This window comes from Camelina sativa, chromosome 5 (genome assembly GCF_030686135.1).
Source record: "Camelina sativa cultivar CO46 ecotype springtype chromosome 5, ASM3068613v1".
In the NCBI taxonomy this organism is placed as follows: domain Eukaryota; kingdom Viridiplantae; phylum Streptophyta; class Magnoliopsida; order Brassicales; family Brassicaceae; genus Camelina; species Camelina sativa.
The window spans coordinates 34,065,855-34,084,770 of record NC_141884.1 but is presented as its reverse complement, the minus strand read 5'-3'; the positions used below and the strand labels follow the sequence as shown (position 1 = coordinate 34,084,770).

The window sequence follows — 18,916 nt, the reverse complement described above, 5'->3', positions numbered from 1 at the left end:
ACTCATCGTAGAACTAACCCCTAAACTCTCTCATCCTAATCTCCCCAAAGAGTATCTTCCTCGGTTCATCAAAGCTCACATCTTTGGTGGAGAGTATACTAAGATGTTGTTTGACCATATATTCAACAACCAAATCACAATGATCTTCAAATTTTTTCCCAACAACACCTATTATATCTTCATTGCTCTTGGTTGAATAGCCTATGATGATTTCCATGGGTTCAAATTGGTCGTCATATCTTACCACAAGCTTCTCATCAACCGTGCATCCAAGAAGTAATTCAAATTCTTTTATAGACTCTTCGGCTTGTTGGAGGAATACATCCTTGATTTGAACATTCTCCTCAAAAATTCCTCCAATATAATTGGGACTTACCACTTTTGTCGTGAATTCGCAAAGAGGGAAGGATTCTACTTCTTGTTCCTTAATCCATTGTGTTGGCTTGGTTTGGATAGACTCCACATGTGTTGTCTCAATAACTCTTGAACCTTTCATGTAGGAAGACATCTCCTTTCTCCCTGCAAAAGAGAAAACAAAACAACCAATGCAACCCAAGTAACAAACAGTGTAAAGTAAATGAATGGTCTCAAGCAAAGATGAAATCCTAATGGTCAATAAGAATGCAAACGGGCAACGGCGCCAAATTGATGTAGTAACTTTTAGTATCAATTATTATCAATCCACAATTTGCAATCAATCAACACACCAAGAATACACAAAATGCTTAATCTATTCTTTATCAAGTAAAAGTTCTTATGTCACTACTTATCTATCAAAATGACTCAAATATAGCAAACAAGAAAATGCAAACTCAAGGCAAACAAAACACAAATAGCAATAATACTGAAATTTAAGAATTAACAAGAGAACCTCGAGTAAGGTAATTGACTTGGGAGATAGCTAATCAATCCTATATGTCTAAGTAACAATCAAGAACAATCCTATGGCTAGAACACTAATGCAAATCAATGCACTTCCATGATAGAGATCCTATGCTAGTCAAATGATAATCAACAATTTTCAAAGGTAATCATAAGACAAGCATGCATTAAGAACAAGTTCAAATACCACTAAGCACCCTAATCATCAATTTCCATTGGCTAGGAATGCAAAGCTCTTGAAAAGTTTGGTTCAGGAATTTCATCAAACACCTTGTGGGCATGGAAATCCTAAAGTCTAGATTTAAGCTTGATCAAGGCTATCTAGCAATATTATCACTAATCAAAATAGGAAATGCATAAAATAAACCCTAGACATCAAAGATCAACCATCTATCTCCCTAATCTACCAAGCCCAAAGTTCTTAAAAGATCTACTCACTAATTATCATGATCACACAAAGGAAAGAGGTTTTTCTTTGTGAAATCATAATAAAAGCTTGTAGATTAATAGATTAGAAAGACAAATTGCTATTAAAACTGGAAAATCTACCAAAGATTCAACAAACCCAAGTATGGAAATGCTTAAGAACCCTAGGTGGCTGCTTAACAAAAACTAATACAAGAGATAAATGATAAGATAAGAGATAAGAGATAAGTCTCCACAATTAGGGTCAAAGTATTTATAGGAAAGCATAAACTAAACCGGAACAAACCGGATTAAAATTAAACAATTCAGAGAAAACCAGAACAAACCGGGTTTTGGTCTCAAAATGGCACACGATCGACCACATGATCGACCATTTGGTCGATTGGTCCTCCTTCGTGATCGACCATTTGGTCGATCGGTTGGTCGATCGCTCAAGTCTCCGAAGTCTCTCACCTTGACGTCTGAAGTCTCGCATGCGTCTCGATCGACCATTTGGTCGATCGCTAGATCGATCGTTCTGGTCTCCGAAGTTTCGGCTCGCGTCACGATCGACCATTTGGTCGATGCATTGGTCGATTGTTTTGTCCTGTGTCATGTCCGAAGGATCCGATAGAGTTTTGATCAACCAAATGGTCGATCGGTTGCTCGATTGCTTGAAGTCCGAGAATCTGGTGATGCGGTGATCGACCATTTGGTCGATTGGCTGGTCGATTGTTCGGCCTCCTTGTCCTTATTTCATTTCCTTGCAAATTCTTGACTTATTTGGCTCCAAAGCACACTTTCCTCGTATATCTCCACTCCAACACCTGAAATACCTGACTTGATGTACAATGCAGCCTAAACAACCTAAATGCTCATGAATATGCACAAAACAATGAGGAAATAAGCTTTAAAAACTAATAAAAACACAAGATATCAAACCAAGAACCTAAAGATTAAGAACTCCAAATACCAATCAAAACATCAATATATTGAATCCCCTAATTAAAACCCTAAAACTCAATAAAGAGACTACTCACACATATTGAATTGAACAACAGAAAGAGATGAAAAAGACATAATAGATTAATGAAATAACCAAGAAAATGGTTTAGAAATTTCTCCAAATTGTGAAAGAAGATGGATCTCTAAACTCCTAAAATGTGTCTCACAAACAGTCTCAACTGCAGCCAAAAACTTAGAAAATAGAATATGTTGCTAATTAGGTCTTTGGGGTATTTATTCGTTTATTAAATTAAAAGTGAAAATAGAAAAATTCAGAAAAAGAAAATAAGTATCTGGAACACAGGCAGAAAGACAGCAGACTTCACCAGACTTCTCCAGAGTTCAGCAGATTTGTCTACAGACTTCACCACACTTCTCTAGAATTCTCTAGACTTCAGCAGACTTGTCCATAAACTTCACCAGACTTGTCTACAGACTTCATCAGACTTCTCTACACTTCCCCAGACTTGTCTACATACTTCACTAGACTTATTTAGTCTTGTCCAGACTTCATGATTCAGTTCAACTTGGAGAAGTCCAAAAGTCACTTCCTACTTCTTTATTCTGGTTAAGTTCGAATCCAACCAAAAGACTACTAACGCGTACTTCGCCATGACCATATCAACTTCATTGGATCCCAAGAACACAAAGATTTTCAGAGTCAGATAACTTAACCTTTTAACATTCATTAGTAAATGCGTGCACTCTCACAAAGGAGGTATCGAACACGCTATGGTCTAGGTCGTAGGGAAATTTCAAGGTGGCTCAAGTGTTTAAAGGTTTCCAGCAACAAAAACAGATGCATGCCATTATGCAAAATCACAGTGAGACACAGACCAACTGGGAAGTACACAACTTCCCTCTAACTCGGATCAAACCAACTAATACAAAACCCCTAACAAATTATAAGTGTCTTAAATGCTTTTATAACCAATACTACACTGACTTTTCCGGTTCCGTTCTTTCTCCATTCCCATTTTATGCTTTCTTTTATTTTTATTTTTTTTAAAATTGGGGAGTGGAACCGGTTCTCGTCTTAAAAAGACTGCATCAAAAGAACTGATCATGAAAGCTCAATACATGCTTATGAACATAACTATACAGCCACAACTCAATATCAACTACCCAAAAAATCTACAACCACAATCTTAACTAGAGGAAAGCTATGTCGGTCTGTATACTCTGTAGTTTTTGCATATGAATGCACATGATGATGATGATATAAGAATGCAAGTGGTATGAAGCATGGATAGGGTTAAAGGTGTGGTACTAGATGAAAAATGAGTCTAGCCATTCAGAGTTTACAAAGAGTGGAAAAAATAATGTGTATTAAACTCTGAATGTATGATCCATTACATGATTACCAATCCACTACGAGAGATATAATAAGTCTATATTAAGTCTAAATAGACAAGGTCAAGCTCAAATCATCCAAATTTCAAAGTGACAGGATTATATAAAGCGATCTAGTCATGATTTTTCTAAACTGCCAAGTCATCCTGAAACAAGGCTAAATGGTCCCTAAGCAATGAACCAAGCATGGTTCAATTCCCTAAGAAAATCTCATAGTTCTCATAAATTATTTTGACTCAATAAAACACACTTTTGCTTCAAAAAATAAATTGACTGACTCAAAAGATAGCAACAAAAGAAAAACACATAAGGAAGATTAGTGGACACATGACACCCTCAGCCAGACTCGCTTCACACCGTCTCGGTGTGAAACAAATACAAGGAAAGATTACCAACAGACTCAAAAGATATTTAAAAGAAAAATAATTCGTAAAAGAGAGAAATACCTGGTGGGTTGCCCTCACAAAGCGCTTGTTTCATGTCACTAGCTTGACCAGATTCTTGTGAACTAATGGGTATGAGCAAGAGGACTTGCTCCAAAAACAAGGTCCCAATCATTCATATTCAGCTTCAGAACTCTACTCATAACCTTTTCACAGCTTTTCGACCTTTTTCTTTCAATTCTGAAGTTACAATACCCCTAGCTTTTGAAAAAAATTTCGAGGTTCCCTTACACTGCACTTTATACTTAATGGTATCTCCAACCCACTTCATGGGTTTCAATGTTACATGAAGATATCCCTTGATCCTTTTGGGCTTAACATTGCATGTAGCACCAACCTTTTTTATTGGAATTTGAGGGTCTCCATCCAGGACTTCCTTGACCTCACTCCAACCAATGCATGTCTTCAGATACTTATCCTCTGGATCATCAATGCTTTCAATTGAAAAGGCATGTCCTCCAACAGTAGGTTTTTTCAACAACTTTTTCATGTCAAACTCCTGAGTATGATCACCAATCTGCAAGTAAATTTGCTGCGTTTTGACATCAATCATAGCCCCAAGGTATGTAAGAATGGGCGACCAAGAATGAGAGGATATCATGTGGTTCTTTATCAAACTCCATGACCGTGAAGTCAGTTGAAATGTAGAAGTTCTCAACTCTAGCATGCACATCCTCCACCAACCCATCACACAGAACGATCAGCAAGCAATAAGAAGATCCTTGACGGTTTACAATTGGTGACTCCCAAACGCTCTGACACAGAAAGCGGCATCAAGTTGATACTCCCAAGTCACATAAACATCTCTCAAACATGAATCTCCCAATTTGGCAAGGTAGTACAAAACTCCCTAGATCTCCAAACTTCTTAAGAATCTCAATCGGGATGATGGCATTGCATTCATAACCAACCATCTCTGTCTCCTCTTTCAAGTGTGCGATTGCAAGAATTTTCTCCTTGTTCTTTTGATATTTTTCCTGCTCCTCAAAATGCACATATGCCTTCCTAGTTGAAATCATCATGAGTCCTTCTTCAATGCTCTTCTTGTTAGACAAGACATCCTTCAAACATTTCTTTTATGTTTTTGTATTCTTTATTGACTCCAGGAATTGAAGTTTGATGTGAAACTCTTTCATAATTTCATCAAGGCGAGCTTTCTCCTTTTCAGCATGTCTTTAAGCTTCCCTTAGACGACCTGGAAATGGGAGCCTAGGAACATATGGTGGTGGGGTAACATATGGTGGCTCATCTTCATCTTTGGCTACATCAACAGTTATAACTTTTCTCTCAACAATAATGTTAGCATTCACAACTTTCTTAAAGCATCTGTCAGCAACTTCTTCAGGTTCTTCTTGAATCATTACAGCTAGTATAACAATGCTCCTTCTTTTTTGGGTTCAGTTTTTCCAGGTAAAACAGCTGCAGGTCGCGTAGAGACAGAAGAAATCTGAGCTACTTGGTTTTCAAGAGTTTTAACATGTGAAGATAACATCGTTAACTTCCCATTGAGATTGTGATACATGTTATCCACCTTAAAATTGATGTCAGCGGTATTCTTTACATGACCTTCAAGAATCTGCCACATCATCAACTTCATCTCATTGTCCCGAGAAGAAGACATAGAAGTGGTGCTCACATGAGCTTGAACTGGTGCTTGATAACTTCTTTGGAAGTTGTTAAACTGAGGGTTTTGCTGAAAATCTCCTTGACCATACCCATTTCCCTATCCTTGGCCCTGAGGCACGAATGGCTTATTGTAGTTTTCATGCCCTGGTATAAACTTCTTTTGTTGAAACTGTTGTGGTGGATATACCTTATCCTGTAGGACATTAGTACTCCAGTAAGAGAGGTTGGGGTGGTTCTTATAGTCCTGGTTGAAACCATTGTTCTAATAATTACTTTGAACGTTCACGTAGTTCAACTCAGCTCGGAGCTCCTCAGAACTGTCCCCAGCATCCCCTTAATAAACTTGACCCTCTCTTGAATCATCACAATAATTCACACTTCTCTGATCTCTTTCTAAAAGCTGCTCCACTTTTGCACTCAGCAATCTGCTTTTATTCTCCTCCTCCACTGCTTCTCACTGTCCTATCAACACAATGATTACTGTTACTAACAGCTAGGTTCTCGATTAAAATCTGAGCCTCTCCTTTGGTTTTGGTCATGAAATTTCCATTGCTAGCTGTATCCAAAGCCATTTTATACCTCTCATCAACTCCTCTGTAGAACGTGCTCATGAGTGATTCTAGAGCAAAGCCATGGTGAGGACACTCTCGCTTGCTAGCTGTACTCAGCAAGTCTTTTATTTCTCCTATTCTCTCTCTCAAACTTACCCAAGTCCTCATGATATTCTTCTACGTGTGAAGAACATGCACTGTTGGTCATACACCTGAAAAACACCAAAAAGAAAGAAAAAAGTATTAGTTAACAACTGTAAATAAAAATTCTCTAGACTATAAACTAATCCTAAATCTCTAGGTAACGCAATTGGTCCCCAGCAATGGCACCAACTTGATTGCTCAAGTAATTACCCAATACACTTAACCGTGAGGCAGTATATGCAGGATCGACTCCACAAGAACGGGTACACTAAAAATTTGCAAGTCTTGTATATAGATAAAGCGAACAAATGTTTGTTTGGTTTCAGGTTTGTAAATAAAAATGCAAATAAAATAAACGTCATTATGAGATTAAAACATTGGGTCATAGGGTATTTCAGAGATCAATGACTAATGAGAAAATAAAATATGGAATTCAATAATTAAGAACCATTCTAGAACATGAACACAATAATAGACTAACCCTCTTTCAAGGCTTTAGAAACTAATTTGACTATTAGTTTGCTAAACTTTCATTTGCAACCTCCTAGCCAAATTTGCATTACAATCAAGTTTATTAAGTTCACAATGCGTCCTAACATCAACTTTCACAGGCTAGAAATACATTGCTCAATTCATATTAGTTCAGGCATTCTATCGAACACTTTTAAAGCATAGAAAAACCTAAAATCTAGAACAAGGTGATCAGTCTTATTCTAGCAATAAGAGAATATGAAAGATTAAGAACTCCAAATAACAATCAAAACATCAATACATTGAATCCCCTATTTAAAACCCTAAACCCCAATAAAGAGACTACTCACACATATTGAATTGAACAACACAAAGAGATGAAAAAGACATAATAGATTAATAAAATAAACAAGAAAAGGGTTTAAATCTTCTCCAAATTGTAAAAGAGGATGGATCTTTAGAATAAAAAAATGTGTCTCACAAACAGTCTCAAGTGTAGCCAAAAACTCAGAAAATAGAATATGTTGCTAATTAAGTCTTTGGAGTATTTATACCTTTGTTAAAATAAAAGAAATAAAATAAAAGTTAAAATAGAAAAATTCAGAAAAAGAAAATAAGTATCTGGAACACAGGCAGAAAGGCAGACTTCTCCGGACTTCAGCAGATTTATCTACAGTCTTCACCAGCCTTCACCAAACTTGTCTACAAACTTCACCAGACTGCTCTAAAATTCTCTAGACTTCAGCAGACTTGTCTACAAAGTTCACCAGATTTCTTTACACTTCCCCAGACTTGTCAACAGACTTCACTAGACTTCTCTAGACTTGTCCAGACTTCATGATTCAGTTCAACTTGGAGATGTCCAAAAGTCACTTCCGGCTTCTTTATTCTAGTTAAGTTTGAATCCAACCAAAAGACTCCAAATCTAGCACATCGTCTCCACACCTAATCACATATTCAAGAAAATATCAAAATGACACAAAAACGGACAAATGATTCAAAACAAATACTAAATGAAGGACAAAAGATATCAAAAACACAATACATTAGAGTTATTATGGTTTAGGTTTATCGGCAAATCACTCTCATTCCTCTCTTTCGAAGTGTAGATAGATTATGAGGTTGATGCGCCGAAAGCTTTTAAAAGCTGGAAAATAAAAGAAAACAATGTTTGTTCTCTTGTTACATTTTTCTTCTTCGCTATCAAATCAGTCTCCGTAGTGATGAGAAAATTCTAAACATTTGACTTTTCAAATCTTCCGAAGCTTTTATGGCAACTTTAAACTCTAAAGGATGAATAACTGAAAAACAGATATAGGAGAAAATATGGTATAAGCTTGGTACAAGTTTACCAACAAGTCCCTCTCATTCCCACACAAGATTCTTTATATTAATTTTGTTTTCTAGCTTAGAATATAAACATAGAGAAGTCATTGATGTTCATAGATTTTACCATATTTTCCCTTAGTTTATTCACATCTTTTGCATCTTTTGCTAGCCATTTTCACCATTATTGCATAGCTTTAGGACTAATCATGCATTAGAGTTTAGTTGCATTGAATTTGCATCTTTTCATGCATAATCATGTGATTTTGGAGCTTAAGGAGCATGGAAGCAATGCTGAGGAGAAGTAAAGCAATCATGAAGGGAAAGCAAGAGAGTTAAGGCTGAAAAACCAAGGTCCAGAGTCCAACTCGACCACACACTCGACCGTGTGCTAAGGAGGACTCGACCGAGTGGAGGATGCACGAGAGAAGCCAGCTCGACCTGCCACTCGACCGAGCACAGGTCGAGTTGACCGAGCCGTTGACTATTTTGTCTTTTAGTACTTTTAGGGCTTCCACTCCCTCTCCTATATAAAGCCTTGTACCTGCAGCCACCAAAAGAGTCTAGCTTTTTAGATATTCTCTAAACCTAGTTTTTACCCTTTTGGAAATTATTCCTTTTGCACTTTTATTTTTCTTAGATCTTGTACTTGTTTTTAAGGAGAAAAGACTAAATTCTTCAATATTGTTGGTTCCATAACTTTCTTAATATTGAAAATTCGAGTTTGATTCTTTCTCCAATATTATAGATCTTTGTTTCATCTTTCTAATGATGCAAGTTTCATATTTTTCTGGGTTTTTGACTTTGTTCATCATGTGTTCTTGTGAGTAGTTCTCTAGGATCTTGAAGATGGGTTAGGCTGGATTGATCTTGTGGTTTGTTTGATTTGGTCAAGCTTGATTGTTGTAGATCTCTTCTAGGCTAGATGTTCTTAATGATGATCCTATATCTGAGAAGGTAGGGTTTGATTTCAAGCATCTTAGCATCACACCAATGTTTAAGAAGCATAGATAAGGCTAGATCTAGAGCTTGCTAAGAGATTAGAGGTATTGTTTGGTTTGAGATGTATTGCTTAATGCCTGCTTGTGTAGACTCTTTACTATGTGAGAACAAGTCTAGAGATGCATAGGTTTGATTGTTTCTTGCCATGAGAGTGGATGAAACTTGTCTTAGATTTATATGTCTAGAGATTAGCTCAAAGTTTGCTTGAGATTTGTTGACCAAGTTAGATAACCACAATGATTAGTTCAGCCCATGAATCCCTCCTCAGGACCTTCTTTGTTTATTGATTTTTAAGTCTTAATCTTGTTGCTTGCTTGTTGTTTGATTCGTTTCTGCATTGCTCTGTTTTTATTGTGTTGCTCTGTTTTTGCGTTTAGTCCAGCTCGACCCTGCACTCGATCTACACTCGATCGAGTGCTTGCTCGAGTTCTTCCCCAAAACTTTGGTTTATGATTTGTAGTTGTCCTGTCTTATCTCTAGTCTCATTCTATTAGCATTTCTGTTGCATTTACTTATTGTCCTGTTCATTATTGTTTTGCATTAGTTCATTATTGTAGTTTCTATTTCTGTTCTAGCTTCATATTAGTCATAATCATTCTGTTCCATTTACATTTAGCATCTAGTTCTTGTAGTTTTACTTTATGCACTTTGCATTTCCATCATAGGATTGTTAGTGAAAAACATCCTTTATAATTTGGCTTGACTTAGTCTCATATGCATGTCTTAATTGTTCACAAACACTCAGATAGGATTGACACCTCTTATACTGCAACTGCATAAGGGGAATTGAAACACCTTACCATCCATTCATTCATATCTCATCATTGCATACATTCATCATCATTCACCACCATAAGAAAAACCTTGTTTCAGTCAATATGTATATGTCCACTATTTTCACCTTGACTTGGTCTTTATGCTTCTCTTTTTCTCTCTTACTAATTAAGTTGCTTGCTCTGCTCTTATTTAATTTATAAAAACCAAAACAAGAAAACACACTGTTCATTAATCTAATAAATCATGTACCATCCCCTCAGTACTAGTTTGATCTTGTTCTTCCTCTTCTCCTTATTCTACCAGCTTCCTTGTGCTTCAAGTAACCAGCAAGGACTCGGGTGGTGTGAGACTCTGTTTCAGTGTGGGAATATCACTGCTGGATTCCCCTTTTGGGGAGGGAATCGGCACAAACCTTGCGGTCATCCGTTGTTGGAGCTTCACTGCAACAATAACATCACTTCTTTATTCATCTCAGATCAAGAGTTCTATGCTCTACAAGTAAACCAAAGATCTAAAACTCTTACCCTAGCGAGATCAGACCATTTAGGTTCATTTTGTTCCTCTGCATTCAATACTATAACCTTGCCTCCCGAAATCTTTGAGCTTTCCCTAAATAATTACAAGAACCTCACCGTTTCATACCATTGTGATCCCAAGCATTCATACCTATCGAGTTATACATGTCCTGCTTTCTGTCTTTTTACAATGTCTAAAAGCCTTGATTACCAGCATTTTTGCAAAGGCAGTTTCACAGTTAACGTTCGAATGAGTTTCGTTCCAGAAGAGAGATAATTAAATTTGACTCACTTGGAAAGCGTTTTAAGAAAAGGGTTTGAGATGAAGCTGGTGATCGATGAGGTACCGTGTCAAGAATGTTCATCCACTCGTGGAATCTGTGGTTTCAACAGTACCACACAAATTTGCTGCAACGGATCTTCACCGTCAGGAGGAGTTAAGTGCGTACCATATCAACCCAGTGGTGAGTTTCCTTCATCTCTGTTTTTTCACCATTTTTACACATGATTTTTTTTTCTTATATTAAAATAGAAATATAAGCTAGATATTGTTTTCTTGTTCAACATTTTAATAATAACTAGAGATTGGACCCGCACATACGTGCGGGGTTAATTTTAAAAGAATTAAGTTTGTAATTAGGTTTGGATTATGTGGAGTTACATTTGTAATTATGAATGTTAAAAATGTTATTACCATTCATAATCTAACTTTGTACCAATTTATTTTCAGTTTGGTTTTGAAAGAAGATGAATAGATTTAAGTACATTAAAAAATAGTAAGAGAAAGATAGTATATCTGTTTATGTGTTTCTGGAACCCGTCCCATCCCATATACTTTATGTCTTTTTTTTTTTAATCTTATTACCATAGTTTTAATAATATTTTATCAATTTGAGATTGTATATTTTAGTCCAACAAATAAGAAAGTAGGTAAAAGATTCACATCCACATAACATTTTATTTGTAAATATATTTTTTTGGTATAACATTTATAACATAAACTTATATTGGTTTACCTTCATCAAATTTCTAAACGTTTGAAATAATAACCGCTTCACCATAAATTTTGGATTCACATAAAATTTAATTTAAATTACCCGTTCGCGTCTCGTATCTAATTTTCCCTCTACATTAGTTTTTTTTAATTAGTTATGTATTATTAAAACTAAAATTATTTGGGGTTAATTTCTGTGAAGTAAACCTATGGACCAACCCGCACTTTTGCGCAGGGTTTTTAATTTTTAAAAATTTGTTTAAATTGTTTATATTAGATAATTTATAAAAAATAGTGAGAAGACCTATAATATATACATTTTGACAGAAAACATAAATATGTCTAATTTAATTCAACCCAAAGTCTTTAGGAGCCATAATTATAGAAGTCCATTATAATAAGTATTGATAAAATAAAAAATGAAGTTAATGTTGTAAATAGAGGTTTAGGTTAAAGCTCTTGTTCTTATTATTGATAATGAATCCGAGATTACATATATATAGGTTCCCATAGGGACCAAGTACAAACCGACATAAGTAAAGGACATAGCCGAATGGGCTTAAGTAATGGCCGATGGGCCTTAGTACAATGGACTGTAAACTACTAAGGCTAATAGATGGGCCGGTCAGATAGAGTCCATCAAGTGTTTTACAACATTCCCCCTTGGACGAGATGACCGTGCCTATGCGAGGATGGGATCGCTGCAATGTGTTAAGGGGATGCTGCCTCATTAAAACCTTACCAGGAAAAACCCATTGGGACAAAACCTTGGTGAAGGAAAAAGAGTACAGCACACATTGCTCCCCCTGTTCCAAGCATCACTCTAAGTCCTTGAGCCTCCGCATTCCAATCTGGTGCGTGAGCTTCCTGAAAGTTGTAGTCGGTAGTGCCTTGGTGAAGAGATCGGCTGAGTTGTCGCATGATTGGACTTGTACCACTTGAACTTCTCCGGCTTTTTGTAGTTCATGTGTGTGAAAGAACTTTGGCAGTATGTGCTTCGTCCGATCTCCCTTGATGTAACCATCTTTGAGTTGTGCGATGCAGGCTGTATTGTCTTCATAGATGACCGTGGCTTCCTTGTTGTCTTCTAATCCGCTATCCGTCCGTATATGCTGAGTCATAGACCGCAACCAAACACACTCACGGCCGGCTTCATGTATGGCAAGGATCTCCGCGTGATTTGAGGATGTGGCTACCAAAGTCTGCTTCATGGAACACCAAGAGATCGCTGTACCGCCGTGCGTAAACACATAACCTGTTTGTGACTTACCATTGTGTGGATCGGATAGATAACCTGCATCAGCAAAACCAACTAAACCATCTTTGTTATAGTTAGTATAGTAAAGACCAAAGTCTGTCGTTCCCTGAAGGTAACGCAGAACATGTTTAATACCATTCCAGTGCCTTTTGGTCGGACAAGAACTATATCTTGCTAGGAGGTTCACGGCAAAGCTGATATCTGGCCTAGTGTGACTAGCCAAGAACATTAACGCTCCTATAGCACTGAGGTAAGGCACTTCAGGACCAAGAATTTCTTCATTGTCCTTCTTAGGAGCAAATGGATCTTTATCCACTTTTGTACTTCTCACAACCATTGGGCTAGTCAATGAGTGAACTTGCTCCATATTAAATCTCTTGAGTACCTTTTCTGTATATGCCTTTTGATGCACAAGGATTCCATTATTTCTGTACTCAAGCTGTAACCCCAAACAGAATTTTGTTTTGCCTAGGTCTTTCATTTCGAATTCTTTCTTAAGATATTCGACTGTTTGGGCGATTTCCCCAGAGGTTCCAAGGATGTTCAAGTCATCCACATATACTGCTATTATCACAAATCCTTTGTTTGCAAGCTTCTTTATGAATATACATGGACTGATCGGGTCATTCTTATAACCTTCCTTGGTCAAATAGTCACTAAGTCTATTGTACCACATTCGACCACTCTGTTTCAGTCCATAAAGCGATTTGTCTAGCCTTATGCAGTATTGGTCTCTAGAACCACTTTTCTTGTGTTCTATACCCTCTGGTAATCTCATATAAATCTCATTATCCAGTGGACCATACAAGTATGCAGTTACAACATCCATTAACCGCAAATCCAGTTTTTCTCTTACAGCCAGACTTATTAGATACCTAAAAGTCGTTGCATCCATCACAGGGGAGTATGTCTCCTCATAATCTATGCCGGGTCTTTGAGAGAATCCTTGTGCTACAAGCCGTGCTTTGTATCTCACAATTTCATTCTTCTCATTTCTTTTCCTTACAAAGACCCACTTGTGTCCAACTGGTTTGATTTTAGGTGTTGTCCTTATGATCGGACCAAACACACTTCTCTTCTTTAAAGAGTTTAACTCCACATCAATGGCTTCTTTCCATTTAAGCCAATCTTTACTTTGAGTGCACTCTAATATAGATGTGGGTTCTAGATCCTCATTTATTTCAAGTGCTACCTTGTATGCAAATATATCATCAATGTCGACATCTTTTCGGTTCCATTGTATACCAGACATAATATAGTTTATCGAGATCTCATTGTTGTCAATTCCTTCAGGTTCTTGGGTCTCAGCGTCTTGAGCCTCATTTGATACCTTAGGAGTTTCTGTGACAACGTCTGGTTGTTCTATAATCCCTATAGCCTCGGTCTGATTTGCACCTCTTTTACTCTTCCGAGGATTCTTATCTTTGGAACCTACTGGTCTACCCTGTTTTAAACGTGGCTTTGACTCTATAGCAACTTGGTTATTGTGTTCCTTGTGAACATCAATACGTACTGGTGCATTACAAGCTGGTATGTACGATTTTGTTACTCTCTTTGGGTCAGCAAAGGAATCTGGCAATTGATTAGCTAGCTGCTGTAAATGAATTATTTTCTGTACTTCTGCATCACATGCGTGTGTGCGAGGATCTTGCCAATTTAAGGATGTTTGATTCCATGTGATTTCCTTGACCAGCTTGTTAGACTCTCCCCCTAATGTAGGGAACTCGGACTCAATGAACTGACAGTCCGCGTATCTGGCCTTAAATAAATCTCCTGTGAGTGGCTCGAGATACCTTATGATTGTGGGAGAGTCATATCCAACATATATTCCCATCCTCCTTTGAGGTCCCATTTTTGTTCTCTGTGGTGGAGCAATTGGTATATATACGGCACAACCAAATGTTTTGAGATGGGACAAGTCTGGCTCTTGACCCGTTAATAGTTGGGATGGTGAATATTTGTGTTCACTAGATGGCCTAATGCGTATGAGTTCTGCTGCATGTAAGACCGCGTGTCCCCAAGCTGACACGGGAAGCTTCGATCGCATTAATAATGGTCGAGCTATCATTTGTATACGTTTAATGAAGGATTCAGCTAATCCGTTTTGTGTATGGACATGTGCCACAGGATGTTCCACACTCACCCCCATGGACATACAGTAATCATTAAACGCTTGGGATGTAAATTCACCAGCATTATCTAGACGTATAGTCTTAAGTGGAAAGTCCGGAAAATGTGCTCTTAATCTGATGATTTGAGCCAACATCTTAGCAAAGGCTAAGTTTCTTGTGGATAACAAGCATACATGAGACCATCTGGTTGATGCATCTATCATCACCATGAAATATCTAAAAGTCCCACTTGGTGGGTGTATTGGTCCACATATGTCACCTTGTATCCTTTCCAGAAAATTTAAAGTTTCTCTTGTGACTTTTACTGGTGAGGGTCTTACAATAAGTTTCCCTTGTGCACATGCTACACAAGTTGCATTTTTAGGGAAAACTGTTCTTTCTTTGAGGTTGTGCCCTTTTGAACTCTGGATTAATTTACGCATCATGTTCTGACCCGGGTGGCCAAGCCGGTCATGCCATAGAGTGAATTGTTCATTGAACATTTTGTGCTTTGCTAGGTTAGCTTCTATCATATTGATCTTAGCATGGTATAAACCAGTGGCTAGTGCAGGTATAGTCTCTAGGATCTTCTTTTGTCCATTTACATTTTCTGTAATGTATAGGAACTCTTTAGATCCTTCACCCTTGGTTTCAACATGGAAACCATTTAGTCTTATATCTTTAAAGCTCAATAAGTTTCTCTTAGAGCTGGGTGAGAATAAGGCATCACTTATTTCAATATGTGTACCCTTAGGTAACAAAATGTGAGCCTGGCCGTAGCCTTCTATCATGTTTGCTATACCCGCAATTGTACTAACATTTGCACTTTTCATTTTAAGGTTTATGAAATATCTTTTGTCTCTTAGTATAGTGTGGCTGGATCCACTGTCCACCACTAGTTCACTCAAGTCCTCGACCATTTCTATTAAGAGGACAATAATTTGTATTTTACGAGACAAGTTTTATAAAATAAAATCCATTGCATAAATCAAAGCAATTATCCATTACAAGAAATTTAAATCATAGAAAGCATAGAAATTAAACCAAAATAAAAACGAAATTCAATCTAAATCTTTAAGGCAATCGGAAGTCTCATAATCTAGCAAGTCGTCCTTCTCATGATCAAAGTCTCCTTCATCATCGAGGTGCACTAGATTAGCCTCGGGTTTCTTCTTTAAAATTTCTTGGTATGCCTCAACCAGGTGTTTGGCAGTTCTGCAGTTCTTGTACCAGTGGTTTGTCATACCACATCGGTTACATGCCGATTTGGCCTTGGCGTGTGGTTTAAAAGACCCACGGCCTCTACCACCACGTCCGCGGCCTCCTCGGCCTCCTCGGCCACCACGTCCTCTGCCACCACGGCCTTGGCCGTAGTGTCTTTCTCTGTGGACGTAGTTGGCCTCTAGAGGTTCTTTAGGCTCTTTGGCCTCTGCAGCAACTTTCTTACCCAAATCAACCTTGTTTGCCTCCGGTAATGGGGCTGTACCAGGAGGTCTCATAGCACTGTTCATCATCAGCAATTCATCATTCTGCTCAGCGAGCAGTAAACACTCAATGAGTGCCCCATAATCGGCAAGCTTTTGGTGCCGATATTGCTGCTGGAGTACTCGGTTATTAGGGCTGAAGGTAGACAAAGTCTTCTCAATCAGCTCCTTCTCAGTCACCTCTTTTCCACACAGCCTAAGGAGTGAGACAATCCTAAAAAGCTCAGAGTTATACTCTTCCACGGATTTGTAATCCTGGATCCTTAGGTGTTTCCAATCATACTCTGCCTTTGGAAGGAGCACCGTCTTTTGGTGCCCATAACGGCGTTTAAGCTGTGTCCAAAGGTCAAGAGGATCTTTTAGGAAGAGGTACTGGCTCTTAAGAGGCTCAGCAATGTGATGATGTATGTGCTGGAGGCACTTACTCTTTTTCTTTTTAGCGCACTCCAATGTTTCGTCAAGGCATTCTTCCAATCCGTTTGACTCAGAGATAAATCTCAGTGTCATTTGCCCATTGCAAGTAGTTATTTCCAGAAGCTTGCAGGATTGGGTATTCAAGGCTTTTGAGGTTTGCCATCTGCAAAGATAGACAACCGATAGTTAGCATGCGGTATATGAGACCGAGCCATGCAACATTTATTTAGGTCATGCGGTAATGAGACCGACCATGCCTTAGGTCATGCGGTAATGAGACCGTCTATGCCATGCCTTTATGTATATTTTCGTTTGGTTTAATCAACATGCATGCAAGACAACAAAATCAAATGCATGCAACAATCCTAGATAGTATTTCCTTTTTCTTAAAGTTTCCTTTTAGTTTAAGATTTACTAAATTTATGTTTTAGGAAATATCTTAGGCTTTAGGATAATTACTATATTTTAGATTAGGAATTTATCCTAATCAAGTTTTAATTCCGAAATTTTAAATTTTAATTCCTTAGCAAAAGCTTAAGTTTTATTTTCGGATTTTAGGGTTTCATGTTCGAGATTATAGGGTTTTATGCAGCCGAAATTAACAAGAACAATCTATGGTTCAATTTGTTTTCTAACACCCTACTCGAATCCTTATGATGCATGAATGATCAATTTTTAATTTCCTAGAACAGTTTAATTCAACAAATATTTCTAGGTTCTTATGCATCACAACAAGCAATCAACCAAATTTTAATCTTAAGGGATAATTGGTTTTAATTCTCAAGAAATCTAACAACCTAAACATGATTCAACTTTTAAGTTTTAGGCTTTAGAGATCTTAATCTATGTTGGTTGCTTACTTGTTTTTCTTTTAGGGTTTTAATAAATCTTAAGTCCAAATTCGTTCATAGGGTTTTAAGAAGGTTTAGAACTTTTGTTTACCTTCACCGAATTGGATCTCTGACTGGTTATGAACCGGGAGCTAAAGACCTCGGTAATTCCTCTCTTCCTCAAACAGCTTCCCTCGATCAGCTTCTTGCTCCGCTCGAACTCACCCCCGAACCGCGCACCAACGAACCTCGATCAAGTTATCGATAGAAACTTGATCACGAGCTAAGGATGCTCGTGGATCAGTAAGAGATCTTCGAGATAAAGAAGATGAATCTCGAAGAAGAAGAAGAAGAAGGCGGTTTAGGGTTTTAGGGAAGAAGAAGAGATCGGCGGCTGCCTTTAGGGTTTTTAGGGTTTAGAGGCTATCGTGCTGATAACGTGTTGTAAATAGAGGTTTAGGTTAAAGCTCTTGTTCTTATTATTGATAATGAATCCGAGATTACATATATATAGGTTCCCATAGGGACCAAGTACAAACCAACATAAGTAAAGGACATAGCCGAATGGGCTTAAGTAATGGCCGATGGGCCTTAGTACAATGGACTGTAAACTACTAAGGCTAATGGATGGGCCGGTCAGATAGAGTCCATCAAGTGTTTTACAACAGTTAAAAATATTTAAAAACTAATAAAAAGAAAAGAAAAATAAAAAATAATGAGTCAAAACAGTATATGCAATTCAATTTGATCATGTAGAAGTAATAAAAAAAACTTTTTCAAAGTTGTAAAGGTTGCATTCATAAAAATTACAGATTCAAAATATAACTTTGTAATTAATTATTTTTAATGAAACTTTATGATTGTTTGTTTAAATGGTGGATATATGTCATGTTTTTTTGTTTTTTGTATCCCTAAGTGTTCTCCCTAATTAATATTATAGTTATATGATTATTTGTTTCTATCTAATTATATTAAATTGATTTGTTATTTCTGTAAATACTCACAATTTAAAATCAAATCAAATATCTTTACATATATATAATTTTCTATTTAAATTCTTTGATTTTTATGGAAGCAAACTTTAAACTTTAAACCACTTCCAAAAATATAGGGTAATTTTTATTTTATAATTAATTTTGTAATTATTGTTTCCATAAATATTAGATTTTTGACTAACAGTTTTTGTTTACCATATATTGTTTATTTTTTTTTAATTATATAAGTAATTGAACATGTTTGGCAACATGGATATATGTCATGTTTTTTTGTATTTTTTTTGTATCCTTAAGTGTGCTCCCCAATTAATAGTATAGATATGTCTCTGT

General features: G+C 37.1%; 1 pseudogene; it reads left to right on the top strand.

Annotated features, from left to right (window-relative positions):
• Positions 1 to 10,228: 10,228 nt before the first annotated feature.
• LOC104789649 (LEAF RUST 10 DISEASE-RESISTANCE LOCUS RECEPTOR-LIKE PROTEIN KINASE-like 2.8) overlaps positions 10,229 to 18,916 on the top strand; it is a 40,250-nt pseudogene continuing 31,562 nt past the window's right edge.